Genomic DNA, 20,112 nt, shown 5'->3' on the forward strand with positions numbered 1-20,112 from the left:
ATTATGGAAAACGGCGAGTTAAAGTTTAAGAATGAGAGTGACGTCCCGGTTTAGTCTTTTCCTGAACTCTTGGTTCTTCATTTAAATTCCACGTTCCGTTTCTGGGATAATCAAATTATGATGAAGAAACAGGGTGTCTGCATTGGCTCTCAAGTCGCACCAATTCTTAGCGAGATCTTTCTCGACACTGTTGACCGGGCACTCGAGAGCATCTTGGCAGGAACATTGATCAAGTGTATCCGGTTTGTTGACGACTACTTTGTAGTTATCCGCTCTCAAAGAAGTTCCAAAGATATTGTAGTTATTCTCGCAGCCTTTGATAAAGAAGGAATGGGCCTCAGATTTACTCATGAACTGCCGATTAATAATGAAATTCAATTTTGGGATTTGCAGTTAAGAATAACAGCGCAATATATTTGTTGGCAATATAACCCCAGGACAAGCAAACCAATTCTAAAGTACACGTCGGCACACTCAAAACTAGTGAGAAGAGGAATTGCTATGACGTGTTTAGGTTCCGCACGTGGAAAGTCATGCCACCACCTCGCCAACCTGAGCTTTTCGCAACCTAATCGTCTAGAGAAGGCCGGTTTTCCAAAATCTATTATCGTGTCAATATGTGAAGGGCTAGTGAAGAAAATAAAAAAAGGGGAAGCAGCACAAACACAGATAGAAAAAGTAAAGCAGTATGCAGTCATCACTTATGTGCATCAGATGGGGCATGGGTTAAAAAAGACAGTCATGAATTTCTTTTTCTTTATTGATACTGGTGTTCAAGTCGCCACCATAAATATGGCGTTCAAGTCATCTTTTCAGCAAAGAGCTTGTTAAACAAGATTTGCAATCTTGTCAATAGGCCTAAACAGGCGTCCAAGGCTATGTGCCGCTCAAACACTCAGGGCAGCTTGTGGCATGCTCGGTGGCAGTGGTCTACGTCATTTCACTTTCGTGCGGCAAAAATTACTTTGGGCAGACGGGACGCTGCCTTAACACCAAGGTACACCAAGGGACGCTGCCTTAGGGAGCACCAAGGTGCGATCAGGAATGCAACAGGTTATAATCTGGCCGCGCATTGTAGAGCTTGCTTATGCAAACCTATGTTTGAACAAACAGAAATATTGTATAAAAATATGAATCAAATCAACCGCGAGATCGTGGAGGCCTACTTCATGCATGTAAACTCAGGCGTAGGCCTCAGCCAGACTTCTATTACTCTGCAGGATAAAAAAACTGAGTTTTTGAATGACAAGACAGGCTAACACCCTTTCACCCATGTAAACGTCACTTGACACGTGTTTACATTTTCTGTATAGCTTAGTCCCTTGTTTGAAAAAATAAACCAGTTGTTAGCCTGCGCTCGTATTGTGTACTTCCTCTTGTCTTTTGTCCAGGTCGCGCTGCCCACCTATAGGAACACGTTCTTTCACTGTAATACGACTCAACTTTATTTGCTGTCTTACTCTCCCTCAAGCACACCAGATGTGCATGCATAGATCAAACTCTTTTCGCCGCGTTAATTCTGACGTGGGTAAGATCTCAATTTATGGCTTTATTTTGCAAACAACAAAAGGTTGTTCTCGTATTCGCCACGCTTTCACTAAACAGAATTGGTCACCTGTTGACGTCTTGTCAATGCGCTCTAGAAATGCATTCAAGCGGTTACCTCACTCGCTGAGGTTTGTTTTGCATACTTATACCTTTAGGCTGTCTTACCAGCTACATTGTACTTTGATTGCTTAATACATTTGTCAGTTCATGTCGCCGTTCAGTTGTCACTTTCTGTGGTAGTTATTATTCAATTTCTACATAATTCCTTGGTAAGTTATAACCGATATTGCGATACTATTGAAGAAAATTGTTGCGATGATGCTCCTACGCTTATTCAGATCGCGGAACGGCAGCCACAAATGCAGCAGCAGGGGTGCTATGCAGGATGCGCCGAGTTTGGCGAAACTCGGGATCTTCACGAGCTCTGGCGACACCCCAAGATGAAAGCACAAATGGTACCGAAACACAGTTTATCTTTCGAGAAGCCTCCAGTTTCATTGGCTTATCTAGATTCACTCTGGGTGGCTATCATTCCTTGGGCGTTGCCTTCTGGGCGGTCGACAAACTGGGGCTCACGTGATCATACCGTCGGTGCATGGTCGCGCCTTCTTTCACTTGTTTGTCGTTCCACCGAGTGCATTACACGCACAAGCGAGTTATAAAACAAATGCATTTAATACAATATTATTAGTTAGTTTAACGTGGTTTAAAAGCATTTTAAAGCTTACAAGATGTACAGTGAATGTGTATTCGACTAATTTGTAATTTAGTACGCTTCGCATTATACCACGAGGGAACGCTGTGGTGGCGTCATCACATACATTCATCGGGCGAGCATGGCGTCTAAACATCGAAGAGGCCCAGTGTAAACAAGCCCGTACAACGAGCTTGCAGTGCGCGACGTAGTGATCAGGCTCGACGATGACCACTATTTCTTGGATAGTTCTGTTCCTCCGTGAGCAATCTTTCCGTGCACCCCGAAAGACTGCGAATAGCTAAGGCGATTTTACAGATCGCAACGCGTACTTACTGTTCACGGCACAATCCTGAACAAACAACTTATCCGGTGCTGCTTCTGTGAGTGCGATGAGTTCCTCCACTCTGCGTGACTGCGAGCGTCACGAATATTGCATAGTGTGTGCAAAAGGAAGACTGCCGATATAGGTACGATGCGACAAGGAGGTCGTGCCGACGATGGATCTCGCAACCAACACAGTGACGGAGGCATCGACAAACTGCAGGTAAGTATATTTCTACTGTTTCATATTTACCATAATAATAGTGCACGGATTAAGTCACTTTCGTAGTAACGAACTGAATGTCCTGCAGTTTAAGAAAGGCATTGATAGCCAATGAGTGTTCGTGCTTTTACATGTACGTGGGCCCGCGAAAATATGGAAAAGATAAAGGTAACCTTGACTAACTTAGTGATATAACAGAAGTTAATCAGTGACATTCAGCCCGCAGAATCTATGGAAGAGTACCTTTATCCAGGTGAAATATCAATAGCAGGTACTGATATAAAGCAGGAAACTTATACAAAAATTTCATGGGTTGAACAGCACATGGGAGGCATTGCCGAATCGTGATCGCCACGTTACCGATATCCTTGAAAAATGTTTAGAATCGTTGCATTCTACCGGTTATGCAATATGGGACATAAACCTGGAGGTTAACAAAGAAACTTGAGAAGTCGAGGACTGTGCAGAAAGCGAAGTAACAAAAATTGTTGGAGATAGCATTAAGGCAGGAAGACAGTGGCGTAGTAAACCGTGGCAACTGATATGCTAGTTGAGATTAAGAAAAAAAATGGAATCGGTGGGCAAGCCATGCACATCTTCAATCACTTGTTGTCAATTTATAACAGGTGATTACATAAGTGTGACAGAATGGATGTCAAGGAGAGAGAACTGCAGCCGAGGATGGTAGAAAATTGCGTAATGGGACAAAAATATGATGTTTGTAGGCATAGGATGCAATCAGCTCGCATAAGACGGGATTGTAGGGAGCGCCATTGATATTGCAATGAACAAAAATAGGTTTGTGGTGCTGACAGTAGAGACTCGTGAAGGTTCGAGGACACGTCAGCTGTTGGCACACTAATAAACATTACAATTGGCTCTGAAAAATACAACCCGTTATGAAAAATAAAGCAATCTTGTCCCGACAAATTGTTTTATTATGCATACACTAAAGGCTTCCACAGTCAAGGGCAGTTAGTACCAATAGTGCAATGAGCATTTTTATTTGTAAATAATGGTTTATATGCGGTTGATTCATTCCAACAATCCACTTTTTTTGCAGCAAAACATTCTGCTGCTGGAGGCACTCAACCGCCTGGTGGCAGTAGGCGAGCGCCAGGCACATGCTCTTGAGAGTGTGGCAAGGTCCAGAGGGCTGCTCTGCAACAGTAGGATCAGTGCACTCACTGCTTTCCAGTCGAGCCCCCAGAACACACCTTATAAAGGAGCTTTCAGTTTATTGCTTTGTTTGTTATTCAAGAGCATGAATAAAATTATTGCAGTAAACATTGTGCTGTGCATATTGGGACACTTGTAACATGCACTTGATGTCTCTTCAAAATGGGCAAACACATACGACAACCTGGACCGTGTAAATGAAAAAGACACTAATGCAGCATATACGTCATTGTGCTGTTTGTTCTTTCTATGTGCAAGAATACAGTGGTTGTTGATTAGCCACAAGATGAACGGTGTGTGTATTTCACAATGAAAAGACAGGAAACGGCATGACCTTAATAATTCTATCACCTATAGACTGTGCACATGAATGCAACACTCCCCGATTTAAACGTTCCATTACATGCATGTTCGATACCACATATTCTTTAACAGTGTCATATATTTGCATGTACTAATTTTCACACAGCTTAAGCGCATGCATAGCTCACTTGTGATGTATCCATTTCATAGGCCAAATAATTGTACACTTTGTCCTTTTGTGTTGTATGAAAAGCGGCATCCTCTAGTCGGATACAACTTCACAATACAGGAGAGGCCCCGCCCAGATGACCAAAGCGCAGCAGCCGATTGCCCCCACGTCTAAAGAAATAGTCCCTCTCCAATGAGCGGGTATTACTGCGTCCAGCGGCACGACGTCAGTGTAGAGTGTGTGCCCACTGGTGCAGGCTTGTGTTCACCTGCCGTTGAAGTGCAGACTCTGCGGCCTCCTAAAGTTGTATCCGACTATAGAATCACGTAATGCCTTGCACTGGTTGCATAGACTTTAGCAACTTGATAGCACACAATGATCAGGAACAGAAATCTATAAAGGCACCCAAGCAAAGCTGGCTGGCCACACTTCCATTATGAGGGGCTGTAAACAGTTCTCACCAAATATTCCCATGACATCCTTAAAAAAGAGGTGGTGTTTGTCACTTTAGGATCAAAAACAAATTACAGTGAATGTTGTGTACCACGTTAAAACAAACTGAGCTTGGTTATCTGCACAGCATGTAATAAAAGCTTGTGCTTCACATAGGAAACAAAGTGCTCTGTCCAGTACAAGTGTCGAGTTTTCTATGGCACCTATTATGTCATTAGTGTCAACATACAAATTTTCAAAGGCCATTCATTTCACCATTATTTTTGTATGATGGTTCTTTCAATCAGTGCTTGTATTACATGAGCAGGTGGATTTGAAAGCAAAGCTTTGTTTGCAAACCTTCAGACTTCCGTAATTGTGTGGCAAGGCACTGGCATGGTGTCGAATAGCTCACACTTCCTCGGTCCTGCACCAAAGAGGCCCAATGCTCTACTTGAAGTTGGACCGCGCAACAATTCGACGGCACACAAAGAAGAGTAACATACACAGCAGAGCGTTCTGCTGTGTGTATTTCTCTTCTTTGTGTCCCGTCGAATTGTGGTGCAATTGAGCTTCAAGCTTCTATACCGATACAACGAGTCTTCAACCTCACCAATGATCTAGTTATTAAGCCACAATGGCGCACATCTTTGAAATGTCCCAACACGAATTAGCTCTCCAAATCACCGCAAGCATAAAATTTTGCTGCACAGGTGTATGCACGTGCCATATTCTGTACCACTAAACTCGCAGGAATCAAAGGGGCAAGCATTAACCAGCCTTACTGCTGCCGTTACCATCATCATCATGACACCAATAGAAAGACAGTGCTGCGTTTCAGTAAAGGGAGTGCCGGAGGGAAAGGCGTGACAGCGAGGCTTGAGGCTTACAATAAAAATAGCCTTTACAAGACATGTTCAATGCCAAAATATGCTGCATATCGCTCATCCTACTTTGGCATTGCGGCAAGCTTTTACACGTTTGAGCATGTCACAGTTTGTGTAATCATTGCTCTAAAGCTGTACAAAAGGTCTATTTGCTCTGCAATCTTTATTTTTATCATGGCGGGTTAAAGACCTACTTTTCATTGGCATCTGCACCCCATTTCTCCCGATATGTAATTTTGCCTTGGTGGTTCACGACATCTTCACGCACACCAAGTTCTGCAGAGCATTGGATCTGCATTGTTCTACTGCTGAAGAATTAGAGCCCTATTATGAGACGAAAATATACGATTTGTCCATACAGAATAACGCTGCCCCCCCTCCGAAAGAAATACATTGAACCACTGGCACATGCACCAACAGTGAACACGGCAAACACTCTGAAGTATTTTCTTCATGCAAGCTAGCACACTAAGATTCTCAATGCATTTTCATTTTGCCATAAATGCATAGGCACAACCGGCTTGGCGCGACATCCGCATCTCGCACTGCAACAAATTGTGCAATGCCTTGCTGTTTCATAGTTTGGCCGATAGATAACGCATGACCAAAATTCAGCATTATGCATACTAAGTAACTTGTACTAAGTACTAAGTAATCTCATAAAAAAACCCAAGTTCTTTACGAGATTAGCGTTCACAGGGTACTTCACACAATTTGTGATATCCATTTATCTATTTATACTTCATTAACCTCTTTCCCCAAAAAAGTGAGCCATTTGGAAGGCACCCTGTTAGACAAGTAGAACAATCGGTAAAAAGTCAGCAACCAGCGAAAAAGTCAGTATCATAGGCTGCCGCATGTGTGACGTTGGAAACACAAAATTTAAATCGGCTACAGAGAAGTGACAAATTTGGCAATATGGTGCGTCTAGACATTGCTTCAATGCTAATCACAGTAACGCTGACATTGAAGGCACCTTAATTCCTACGTACGTTGCGTCGACACACCCGACTACGTTCGTAATGTTTCCGCGAAGTAAGAAGCGTTTTTTTTATAAATGCCCGCTCAGCCGCCGTCTTCGGGAAAGCCAGCCACCGCTTCCGCACTACCGCATCAATAAGCGCATCAGACATTTCTGACACAGAGGCTCACAATAGTTTGATGACGTCCAGTGTAACGCTCGGCGCCGACGCTTCCCTGAAAACTCCCAGTCCCGTAGAAACGGAGGGCGCAGAGGACTTGCTCTTCGACGGTGAGCGAATGAAGCCCCCCACGCTGTCTCCACAGACGAGAGTCTTCGCCTAGCTCGTCACACAGCCAGCGCACTGATGTCTTCGACAGGCGAAAATGACGCTGAAAACTCCACGTCGGTCATGTAGGTGAACGGGCCCAGATGGTCCTACTGACGCTTGCTGCCACTGGATCCAATGACACAGGCTGCTGCTGCCGCCGCCATGTTCCCGAGTTGAGCTCGGAGGGGGTTTCGCGATGTACGAGTTTAGCACGAGTTCGCCTGTCAATCAAAGCCAGAGGTCACGCCCCGCACGAGGCATGTAACGCGCACCCACCACGGTTGGGCCACGCCCAACTTATCTTTCGGCAACAGCGACGCGGTTAGCCACCCTAACGCGGTGCCGAGCTGAGAGGCATCAACAATATTCACCACCGACATAAAACACGCACAACACACTGTCATCGGTGATGTACTGCGCACTACTATCAAAAACAAAGCGTTGACTGTCGCTGGCTTCTCGGGCTGAGATGGCCCCACAGCACGGTTTCATTTCCTGCATTGTGGCGACGTAGCGCACGGTAAATAATTATCGGCACGTCACTGTAGCTGCTTGCAAGGCGTCGATGCGCCGAGGGTGACGACGATGCTGAGGAGTGCGTATCGCAGCAGTCATTTGAGATGGCTGCTCTGTCATCGGTGATGTATCGGAGCCACAACGTCGTAAACACGATCAGCGTCCGAGAATCGCTCGCTCTTCTAGACCCAGTGCAATGGCATTTCTTCATCACAAGCACTGCGCACTCAACAGTTCCACAACCTTGCTCAGTTCCAAGTCTCATTTCATAACCGCACACAAGAGCCCTCGCCTGCCAAAATGCGATTGCTGCGGTGTCGTTACGATATCCTTCTGCGATCGCTGCTGGCTCCAGCATAAGTAATCCGCAAGCACCTTGGTGCGCACAAAACACTCAAATACTGCGTACATGCGCTCAGAGGCACTTTCACTGGGCAAGCGATGACAAGCGATGAATTGTGTCGATGGGAAGCACGCACTTCTTCGCAATGCATCGCCGAGGCTTCGCGCACAAAGATAAACTGGTACATTTTCACTAAACTGTGTCACTACGGGCACTACGGACCACCATTTTTGGTGGTCCCGTATTTATGACTAGTGTGTCGTTTTTAGTTGGTAAAGCGGGGGCCTTAAGGCGCCTGCGATGAACAGCCGTACCACGGCGCTGCGTTTCTATTCCCCTAATAGAGAAAGAGTGGTGATCACTGACATTATTGAGAATAGCACTGCAGCGCCCCTAGGCGACTTCTCACCGTATGAACTGCCTCGTGCGTGCGACCCGCTTCAATGTATCCGCTTCTAAGCTTTCGCCTCGCTGTCGCCACTCGCGGCAGGAAGTGCAAAATTTAATCATTTGCTCGATCTCCGTTTGTCATCAGAAATTTCTAGCATTCAAAACGAAAAACAGACACTTAAAGAAATAAAAATGTTCGTTATTTTATTTGTTGTATTTTAACGTATTCGTTTGAGCGAAAGCGTAGGTGCAAGAATGCGCCGCATGTACCCTGTTCGCATTCGACGAGGATATAAAGATAGTTGCCGAAAGAGGAGGCACGCCCTTGACGCGCCCGGGAAAGGCGTGGCAAGCGGCTCACGGCAAGCCTGCAGACCGACAGCGGGACAGTCACGGTATTGCTAAGTTGCGATAATCCGTTGATAACAATACGCGGAGCTGGCGAGTTTCGTTGCGCAGCCGTCTGCGCTTGAAACGTGGAGGCAGCGTGCCGCGCAGGGTGCGCTCATGTTGTCATACGCGGCCTTTTGTCTGCATATTTTTTTGCCTGCAGCCTTTGCGCGTTTCACGCTATCTCCGTTCACTGACTGCCGTCGAGCAAACTCGGGTAAAACTCGGGTGAATGACAAACTCGGCGCATCCTGCATAGCACCCCAGCACCGTGAGCCCAGCTAGATGGATAAACAGCGCCGGGGCACGCGATAGCTGCGGTACTTGCTTGCTAGCATGCCGATTTCCGTCACAAAATAAATAAATAAATAAATAAATTGTAGTCAAGACGACAGACGCTGGCCAATCATCATCGCCAGCGCTAGGCACGGGGTTCGCCGCTCGTGCTAGAAATGTTGCTGCTGCTTTACGGCACCGTGAGCCGCTGTCAGCCTACAGTGAATAAACCCCTTTACGAAGGATGGAAAGTGCAGGCACTTTAGACTATCCACCCTGGAACTTCGATCCGGCACGTTAACGCCAACCATGCCCGACGACGCAACCGCGCAGGCGCGTCGTATTCGTATTCCAGCAGGCTCCGCTATGCTACGCCAAAGGGACCCTGCTGTTTTTAGCGGCGCGAATGACAAGGGCGTGGAGGATCGACTCTCGCCAGACGAGAGGGTAAGCATGCATAACAAATGGGGCGATGCCGAAAAAGTGAACAACGGGATTTTCTACCTCGCAGGTGTGGCCAGCCTCTGGTGTAAGAACCTTGAGAGGGACTTCCAGACGTGGTCAGCTCTTAATTAAGAGGAAGCTTTAGCTCGGGCCCAACTCCGACGCTGCCTATTCAAATACGTGTAAAACGCAAAAACGTATTTCCGAGATAACCCCTGGACAGATTTTAATGAAATTTGTTGCATTTGAGAGAAAAAGCTAAATTCTAGAGACTGTTGCAAGCGGAATTTCAATTTAGGGTTTGAATATTGTTGCAAGAATTTTCAAAAATTCAGAAGTTTGAAAAAAATAGAAGCACAAAGTTTAAATATTCATAGCTCTGCATCAAGAACAGATATCCGGTTCTGTGAACGACATCCATTAGATCATTGAAAGCGGACAAATTAGATGTGCCATTTTATATCTTACGTGAATTGGTTACGTTGTTTGCAAGGGTTCTGCAAAAGCTGTATTTCCATGTTAAATTTTCTGAGACTCTTGTGTAAGATATCAATTTGGTCCGCATTGGATGTACTAGTAGATGCATTTCACAGAATTGTATAATCATTTTAGTTATTAAGTTAAGGAGTTTTAAACTTGATAGCTTTGTTTATAGAAAATTTTAAATTTTCGCTAATTTTTAATAAACAATTGACACCATAAATCAAAAATTCGAAACCAATAGTCACTAGATTTTAAGTTTTTCTTTTATATTCAACAAGCCTCGTCAAATTTGTTGCGGTGGTTGCCGAGAAAAACTAATTCTCCTTTTACATGTATTTAGATAGGAGCACACGAGCTAAAGCTTCCTCTTAAAGGGAAGCTGAAGATTTTTCCAGAAAAAAATGAGTAATGAGCTGTACGTAATGGTTTTCAACCCTCCGAATTCGCATATCACATCGAAATTGAGCGAAAGAAAGCGCAAACAAATTTTATTTCGACGAAAAGTGCAGCAGCAGACTCGGGCAGCTCGCGCGCCTCGTTTCCGCCTGTGATTGGTGGGGCGCCTCGTGACGTCAACATTGGTGTTCCTCCGGACCGGCCGCCACGCATGAAGCATGGTGCAAGGTGGTTTGGCGCTGTGGTTTGGTGAGACGGTAATGGCCAATTTCGCAAGCTTGTGTTTCTCTGAGGAGTTTGGCGTTGCTCCCTACATGTATACGTAGCCGGCCTCTCCAAGAAGAAAAAGATACTGGTAGCAAGCAGTACTTTCGACGTATGGTCGACTTCCGAGAAAAATGTTATCGACTTGTGTTCGGAAATTCTGGGTATTACCATTGCGTCATCCCAGATTGAACGTGCCCACCGCCTTGGACGACATCAGCCTGATAAAATTAGGCCTATCATTGTAAAGTTCATGCACTTTAAAGACGAAGATAACGTTATAGGATTAGGTAAAAAATTTAAGGGCACTGATTATGCTGTTCGGGAGGACTTTTCGCTCCAGACGCGTATCGCCAGGAAAAAGTTGCGTGAGTACGACAAGGCTTTAAATGTTCCTTTCAAGCTTAATGTTGATAGACTGCGCGTGGGCGGCAAATATTATGTGTATGACCCTGCGTCAGACACGGTCATGAAATCACCAAGATAGCTAAACCGTAGGTCGACTTCACGCACTACTCACAACTCCTGTCAAACTTACAACAAGCAGTCTCACTTACCTCTTTCTTTATCTGTTTCATTTACAAACATTAGAAGCTTGCTTCCGAAACGTGACCAACTTTGTTCTTTCCTTGACGATAGTAACTCTGATATCGTTGTCCTAACAGAAACTTGGCTTACCCCTGAAATTAATGATACGGAAACATTTCCTGGCAACAACTCTTACAATGTTTACCGCCATGATCGTGGAACTAAAAGGGGAGGAGGCGTCCTGCTAGGTATAAAGAAAAAGTTTTCTTCCTTTCTAATTGATTCAAAATCTGATCTTGAAATTGTTTGGTGCGCATGCTCATCATCATCGACTAAGGTACTTATTGGTGTGTGTTATCGACCACCTGACTTTCGCCATTCCTTTGTGGATGAATTTCGCAATAGTATAGCCACAGCTGTGGAGCTATTTCCTTCTGATTACATGTACATTTTCGGAGATTTTAATTATCCCCTAATTGATTGGTCTTCCTTGTTTTCTCCCTGCCGTAAATCTATGGACTTCATTAACTTAGCTTTAGATTTTAATTTATTTCAGGTCATTCACGAACCCACTCGTGGTCAAAATTTTTTAGACTTAATGCTTACCTCTGCTCCTGATACAGTCGGACAAATACTCACCCTCGATGGATTCAGTGATCATAAATTACTACAAATACCTCTTTACATACCACTTGAAAATGTCAGCTTTACATCCAAGAAAATAAGAAACTACAATAAAGGTAACTATACAGATATGAATTCCGATCTTGAAATGTTCTTCCGCCAAGAATTTATGCCCTCTTTCTCTGTACGTCCCGTTGATAAAAACTGGACTCTTTTCAAAGATAAAATATCTTCGCTAGTTGACAAGTATGTCCCATTGATTACCATATCTAATAGCAGGACTAACCAATGGTTCAACAAGTACCTTCGTAGGCTAAAAAATAAGAAAAAACGCTTATACCAGAAAGCCAAGATAAACCCGACAGCTTGGGTTGAGTACAAAAATTTTTTAAAAACTTACTGCTCTGCTATATCAGCTGCCAAAGATAAATATTTCAACCGTGATCTACCCTCACTCCTCAAATCAGACCCAAAAAGGTTTTGGAAAACAATTTCACCGGAAAATGGCTCAACTCGCATTTCCCTGCACGGAGCCAACAACATACCTCTAGCTGACCACGAGTGCCCTGTCGCTTTTAACAATTTTTTTTTCATCAGTATTTACGACGGAGGATCAGTCCACTGTACCCCTTATCCCTGAACCCGACTACCCTTACATGGAACCTATTAACATCACCATCGAAGGTATATCGCGTCTAATTACAAACCTCAAATTATCTACATCTGCCGGAATTGATAACATTAGCTCCAAAATACTAAAGAACACTGTCTCCGTTTCCAGCCAAATATTACTTCACATATTCCGACAATCATTATCATCCGGTCGCCTCCCTTCTGACTGGAAAATTGCTAAGGTAGTGCCTGTATTTAAGGCGGGAGATAGAAACTCGCCTGGTAACTACCGTCCTATCTCCTTAACTTGCATTTCTTGTAAATTACTTGAGCATATCATCGCTTCTCATGTCTACAGCCACCTTGAGTCAAATAATTTCTTTTTACTAACCAACATGGCTTCAGGAAAGGGTTTTCATGCGACTCACAGCTATTTGAACTTACAACCGACCTACATTTTAGCATGAATAACAACAAACAAACCGATTGCATTTTCCTTGATTACTCAAAAGCCTTTGACCGTGTCGCTCATTGTCGTCTAATCTCGAGATTATCTTCACTCCGGCTAGATTCGGTAACTCTTTCTTGGCTACGAAATTTTTTGTCACTTCGCCAGCAGTTCACAGTTGTTAACAGTTCGTATTCACCCCCTTGCTATGTGACTTCCGGTGTTCCACAAGGCAGTGTTTTAGGACCCTTACTATTTCTAATATACATCAACGACTTGCCTACTAACATATCTTCTTCCATCCGTCTTTTTGCTGACGATTGCATAATTTACCGAACCATTAATTCTATCGACGAACACATCGCACTTCAAAATGACCTCAAGAATGTTTCTGATTGGTGTAGCACCTGGCAAATGCCTCTTAACGAATCTAAATGTAACATTATCACTTTTAGCCGTAAGCATGTCAATTCTCAGTTCACCTACTTTCTTAACTACTCTCAGGTCTCGAAAGCATCTTCATATAAATATCTCGGAGTTCACCTCGCTCCTAACCTGTCCTGGGCATCCCACGTCACCGCCATTTGCGCCAAAGCCTCACGAACTTTGGGGTATTTACGAAGAAACTTAAAAAACGCCCCAACCAGCATCCGGAAGCTTGCATATGCAACATTTGTCCGGCCTCAACTAGAATTTGCAAGTCCTGTGTGGTCGCCTCATCAAAAATATCTAATCAATATGCTAGAAGCCGTACAGAACAGAGCAGCACGTTTTATTTCTTGCGATTATAACTATTCTCATAGCGTAACTGAAATTAAACAGAATCATGACATCATTTCACTTGAAACTCGCCGTTGCATCGCACTTCTCTGTTTGTTCCACAAGTACGTTAATAGTAATAGGCTGTCTCCGCTACCTCTCGAAAGGCCTTTGCGCATGTCAAAACGCCTCCATAACAATTTCAGTTACTCACGCATCTTCGGTCACACATTAACCTTCAACAGCTCTGCGCTTCCACGTGCCATTTCTCTGTGGAACGATTTGCCCGACACTATCGCTTCCTTAACAAACCATGATTCCTTCCGCAACCAAGTCAGCAGTCATCTTTCAATAACATCCTTTTAATCTGTTCACCAACTTATTGCTTTTCATTGCTATTTCTCACCTGCATCGTGGTTTGTACTGCGCATCAGTTACTTTTCTTTTTTTTAAAGTGCTGTATCTCTTGTGTTTGAATGCTTTTTAGTAGAAATGTATAAGTGCCACTTGCTACATAATATGTTCACTAGCTCATATAGTACTGTTTCTGTTTATACCCCCCCTTACGTCATGCTCCTACGGGAGCCTGTAAGGTCATTGTAAATACATAAATAAATAAATAAAGTATTAGCATCTCCTCGTGTTAGAACTTCTTTGGTGAGCATGTTTTTTGCAAAGCTGTATTCAGCGATCCAGTGAGTTCGTTTCCGGGCAAACAACTGTACTGCTATGTTCCTGCTGCCTCCTTGTGGAACGTAAGGAGGGATGCGATCGTCGGCATTTGTGCGCTGCCCCAAAGCTGTCGGCAATCTACACAGACGGTTTACATGCGACAAAAGTTTTCCGGCTCTTGTAGCACGTATAGTGGCCTTCATCAGCGCGCCGTCCGCACGCTACTCGTAACCGGAGCCGTAAAGGCGGCGAATTCCGTCGGCTACGTGAGACAGCCGGTTTCTCTCTGCTCGTGATGGGGAGCGCAGCGTCCTGGCGTATGCCGGCTTTCAAACACATGAAAACTTTACACTTGCACTGCATTATGGTAGCTGCATGTTGGCTGTTTCACAACACACGTGCGAATAGAAAATTAACGGCGGTTTGCGACGAAACCTGCGTCAAGGGTGGGAGATGAACATGTGCCTTCCGTTCAGCGTGCTAACATGAAGGAGCTAGCAATCAATCAAAATCCAGGTTTGGACGAGTTCGTGTATTCAGAAGGTCTTCCAAGACCAGTTACCATCAGTCCGCCCGCAACCGTCCCGCCTTTGTGGGTTCGTTGCCCCAACCTTCTCGCGCTGCGTTTAGAAAGCCTGCTAGCAGGAAGCCGTACTCTCTCATCCACGCATTGTTGATAAACTCTGGTAGTAATCGTCGTCACGGAAGTGGTTAGAGCACAGCACTGTTCTTCTTGAGCGCTTGAAATTCTTTCGATTCACTGCAGCCTCCCACTTAGCTGCAAGCTTCTTGTCTTGCGGGGAGTAACGGAACATCGTCACGGCCACTGGTGTTCGTGCAGCTGTAGGCTGCACAGAACGCCGGCGTGATCGGCCCACCACTTCAATTGATGCTGCGCACGTCAACTACCACTCTACATACACAGAAACAAAGGAATGCAGGCTCGAGCGAGGCAGATTATAGACAAGAACGGCACCGAGAGCGGCGCTGCTGCGCCGGCGTTGAGAGCGCCGCATGCGAAGCAAAATTCTATTAGCGGGTGGTACCCCTCTCCCATCTCTCGTTCGTGCCGCCTTGATTGCCTCCTGCGCTGCGCGTGTTTTGGCACGTTTCGCGCCGCGCGCGGTGTGTGCCTACGTGTGTGCGCGTGGAGATTTCGTTCGAAGGGCGGTGTACAGTCTGTTTCACATTTAGGGGAAAACTCGCAGCGCATTGCATCGCGATGCGGCGAGCGCTTGAGTAAAGGCCAGAATACATGGAGCGAACTTTCACGACGAAGTTCGGGCGGCAGAAAATCTGCAGCGGCGCGACGCTGTATGTTCGTCGGGCTGCGCTACATGGAGCGAAGACAGGCCGGCCGCCGCCGGCGAGTCGCTGCGTTGTTATCAGTGTGGCTAGACGAGGCAAATGCGCTGTCGTGAAACACATGACAAAAAAAAAACTTTAACGACAATTATTATCGCTTTTGAATTACGGAACACTCCAAAAACGCGTAAAGTTTTGTTTAGAAATGATTTCTGGTCTTTTTTATGTGTTTGAGACATTCATGCGCCGATGTAGTTTAAAGAAAGCGGCGATGCTATGCGTTGTGGCAACACTGGGCGGGTAAACAACTTTCGGCTCCTCCAACACCTGAACATCGCCCCCGAGTGCTCCGTGATCGCTGCGCATGCGTGAGCTGAGAGAAGGTGAGAAAGGAGAACAACTCTTTTTCGCAGGATGTGACGTCACATTGTTGCTTGTTTTTACTTTTTTGAAAGAGCTACTCTCGAACCTAGACTAGCCATTGCCGTCGTGTCGGCTGCAAGACTTTCTGCGCGCGCTTTTGTGCATGTCGAAAGCGTATAACGTGCGCGATATTCGTGCGAGCGCAGTTTGACTTGAGAAATCGTGGGTTTGGACTCCGTGACTTTTGCTTTCGTCATATGCGAGTTAGGGGCTTGCCGACAGGTAAACCGCCGCTGTACTTAGGTGAATACCTTGTTTTTCGTGGTACTGAAATAAATAGCGCTTCGCTGCGATGGTGACTTCAATCGAGTGCGGTAATTGCTGAGCATTACGGGCGATTTAATTGCACAGTACGTGCTGCATTATCGGTGCAGATAGAGAAAACTTATCCTGTAAGCCTTACTTCCGTCAGTCAGTCGGTTAGATGTTTCGCTCTTATCCAGTGCACATTTCTTGATATCCACTAACGATCTGCTTCAAATATCGACGAAGTGTCTATTGATCGTGCAGATGTTTTTTTTTTTTTTTTTTTCACACAACTGGCGATGGGCAGCAGCGTTACGGCCGTGAGTTTTCCTTTCGAGCAAACCTTTTCAAATTGAAGTTTTCGCTCATGTTCGCGAGATAGCACATTTAAGTGTTACACCCGCTGCTGTATTTTTCGATTCCATGTGACCTAGATTTAAGCTGCCTCAGATTGTATTAACGCGCGCAGAGGCTTTTCGAAAAATAGTTGTCACCTGAGAAATCAATGCAGTGTGCCAGTTCTTTTGGAATGGTGCTATTTGTGAAATTGATCATATTTCTCCTAGTCATGCTCAACTACTTACTGGTCAGATGTTTGAACTTCCGAAGAAGTATTTGTAAAGTTTCCCTTCCAACTCAGCATTGTAACTGACGCTTCTCGGAAGTATGAGTGGTATTTGCCCCTGCAACACTGCCATGAGTTCAAGTTCAAATTGTGCCCACCGACTGTCTGTCCGTGTGCCACTAAAGAGCAAAGAACTCATTTCTCAATTGTTGCAACATTTCTTTTTCATTCCATCTTCAAGAAATTTGTTTACTTCTTTTCCTGGTCATTGTGGACTTGCACACATTGAAGTTTGGGATAGTTTGGCAAAAGCATTGCATAGTGGGCCTGTAGGGTTTTTTTTTTGTATTTAGCGCATTGCTCTTCTGACTGGACAAATTAAGTAACTGCATTACAAATATTTCACTTCCTTGGAATGTCTGTTCCATGTGCCTCATAACAGTACACGGTTGAATTTGGCACATGCACCTTCATATGACCAAGTGTAGGTTTGTATTGCAATGGAAATAAGAACATCAGTGCTTCAATTGTCTTTATCACATTGCTGATACCTTCAATGTGTGAAAATGGCTTGTAACAATATTGCTGTGTTTCATGTGAGGATATGGAATAGAATAACTTTCTTCTTTTATGCTGAAGGTATTCACCCCTTTTGCCTGTTGGGCTTCAAATCTTGTAGAAAATGGTATGAGCAGCCTGGTGTGTGCCTGAAGAGCAATGCTAGTTTGTGCATGATCATATTGTTGCTGCTGGGAAGATGACATCTTAGGCACATTTTTTTCATACAATTAACACAAATGTTTCTATCTTCCCCTTGTGGCTCAATCGTAGTAGACCTGTTCGTTTTTCAGTTACTTTGTTGTTTATTTTTGTTACATATCAGTATTATGTACTATCAAGTTAGTGGGAATATAAAGCTATTTGATGTTGTATTCATGGGGAATCCTAGCCGATCCCTCGTCATGGGTATGTGCCATATGTCACAGGCAACAGTCATTCTAGTCTCTCTTCTTGTGGTAAAAGTATCCCAAAGCCTATTTTGTATGCTTGCAGATGAGTTGAGATTTACACATCAATGCCAGCTCACAAAGCATCTAATACGGCAATCAGCCAGCCACCTCCGCAGATGGAGAATTCTGCAGTTTCCAATCATACTGTTTCTGTTGTCTTTGGCAGAGATTTTGATTGTACACGGCGGGAATAAACTGTAGGACCATAAAAAAACTTGTGATGACAAGGGCCATATATGGTAGAAATTATAGTAGATTATGACCAGCATTAGCTCAAGCCCTGCTAAAGGTCTGTGGTATCTAAAAAAATAATAAAGTGCTGGTTTTCATATCTATAGCTGCTGTGTGCATTAAGCTCAAAACTCCCTTCTTGGCAACATAACCCAGGAATGCCCACTCCAAACACTCTTGCACATGCACTTTCACAGCATCTGCTTTGATCTACCTAATTGCATATCAGTAAAGGTGGGTCTAGTTCACTAAAGACTGACAATGCTGCATTCGAATGGAACCAAACCGTTCTCGAAAAGTCCTTGAAACCAGTCAAGCAGGTTTTTGAGAACTTTTAATCTGGCAAAATGACAAAATGAAAGTTATTTGAAATAAGTGATGCAATGCTGATGAGGTTTGGGCATGCATTTCAAGGTGCTTGGCCTTCATTATCTCTAATCATAGTGAACCTGCCAAATTGGCAAGGATCTTGAATGAATTCTTCACTAGGCCCAACTATTTTGTTGCTGCCCTATATTGTGCACTCTTCCTATATAGGAAGAGCGCACAACAAAAATCTTGTGGCTTCCTGTTATCATAACACCCTATAACTTCCTTAGATGTGGGCCATTTGATATTCACCAATAAATACTTCCACAGGATTTAGATGATGCCTTTAAATATGTGTCCCTCATGCTTACATGTAAAGGAGCACTGACATTAAACTTTTGGACTGAATTTTTTTATATTAATCTGGTTCCAAATGGCAGCTTTTATGGCCACACCATGCCACTGAAAGCTGCATGTGCTTTGAGCGATTCTTAATGTGTGCTAAGACTTGCTTCACTAAATAAATTTTCTTATGACTCTTCTCAAACATCTAAATTAAAATTAATTTACTTCTAGTGTTCTATAAGTCACAACCACGATACGATTACGAGGCATGCCATAGTTGCGGACTCCGGCTTAACTTTAATCGCCTGAGGTTTCTAACGTGCACCCACTCCACAGTGTGCACCAAGACAGAAAGACCAATGTTGTGCTGCATAGTGGTCCTAACATGCTCAGTTTTCAATGACCTAATAATGGCATGGCTTACTCATGAACTGCAGCGTGCATCATTTGTTTGTGACCTACCATGCAATGTTGTCACCAGATTATGGGGCCACACTGCCTTTGGCACATGTTTAAATGTTGGCGTTAAGGATATATTTGTGGCGCATAGAAGGAATTTGAAGTTTTGTAGTGTAGTTAACTGAATGACAGCTACACACGCATAAGAAAAAAATTGTGCCAGGACTACTTAAACTCTGCAGTGTTTGAGTTTGACCAATTCTTGCGATTTTGCACATTTCGGATGACTGCAGGTCATTCATTACAGTTATACCAGCTTTTGTACTCTTTAGACATGCTGTTTGCCCCGGTTTTATACAGTGATCATAGATAGCCACACCACACCATGTTGGTAGAAGAATTCAGAATTTTAGTAAAATGGGGTTGCTCCATGTTGAGGTGCACCAGCATGTCATAGTAAGTGGAAGCCAGAAGCAGCAGCATTTTAAGGTATTGTGCCGCACCATGTAAAGTCAAATTATTGTGCCCCCCTCCACTCTCGCTGGCAAAACCTGCTGGTGAAGCATTGTGAGCAAGCTTTCGAGGTACGCTGCGCTCTTTCCAAAACAGCGTCCGAGGCAGCCATCTATTTTGCCTACAGGACGAGAAGTCCCTGGCCAGGAGTGCATCGAACATACGGAAATATCTGTCAATTGTGCTGCTGAACATCTAGAGATTTATAGTTTTGACCTCAGGTTGCAGAACACAGCAATGCTATAGCAAACAGTGTAGTGAAAGCTGTTTCACGGCTCTACCACGGCATAGCCAGCACTGCATGCATATACTATACACAAGCATGAGGTTTTAGCAGCAATACTTAACAGTAAATTGTATTTGTACAAATTCACTCTGTCTTTAACACTGCCAGGCTTTAAAATACATAAGAAGAGGTCACTGTCTTTCATTTGATGTGTTTATACAAAAAAAGTGTGTGCATGGAAGGGGTTAATTAAGGCTCCTTTGTCAAGCCAAAATGCTTCCTGGCATGATAAAGTGAAGCCTTGTGCATTTCAGTCTGCAAGTTGCTCACTGCACTTTCAAAAG

General features: G+C 44.2%; 1 protein-coding gene and 1 long non-coding RNA gene across 2 annotated transcripts in view; one reads left to right on the top strand and one right to left on the bottom strand.

Annotated features, from left to right (window-relative positions):
* Positions 1-20,112, bottom strand: part of LOC126529900 (uncharacterized) — a 603,581-nt gene that overhangs the window by 534,534 nt on the left and 48,935 nt on the right. The gene's annotated exons all lie outside the window — the stretch shown is intronic.
* On the top strand, positions 15,834-17,829 carry LOC126529904 (uncharacterized). The gene is made up of 2 exons (XR_008612275.2): positions 15,834-16,167; positions 17,789-17,829. It is a non-coding gene; the product is annotated as an uncharacterized lncRNA (long non-coding RNA).

This window comes from Dermacentor andersoni, chromosome 5 (assembly GCF_023375885.2).
Source record: "Dermacentor andersoni chromosome 5, qqDerAnde1_hic_scaffold, whole genome shotgun sequence".
Classification (NCBI taxonomy): Eukaryota; Metazoa; Arthropoda; class Arachnida; order Ixodida; family Ixodidae; genus Dermacentor; species Dermacentor andersoni.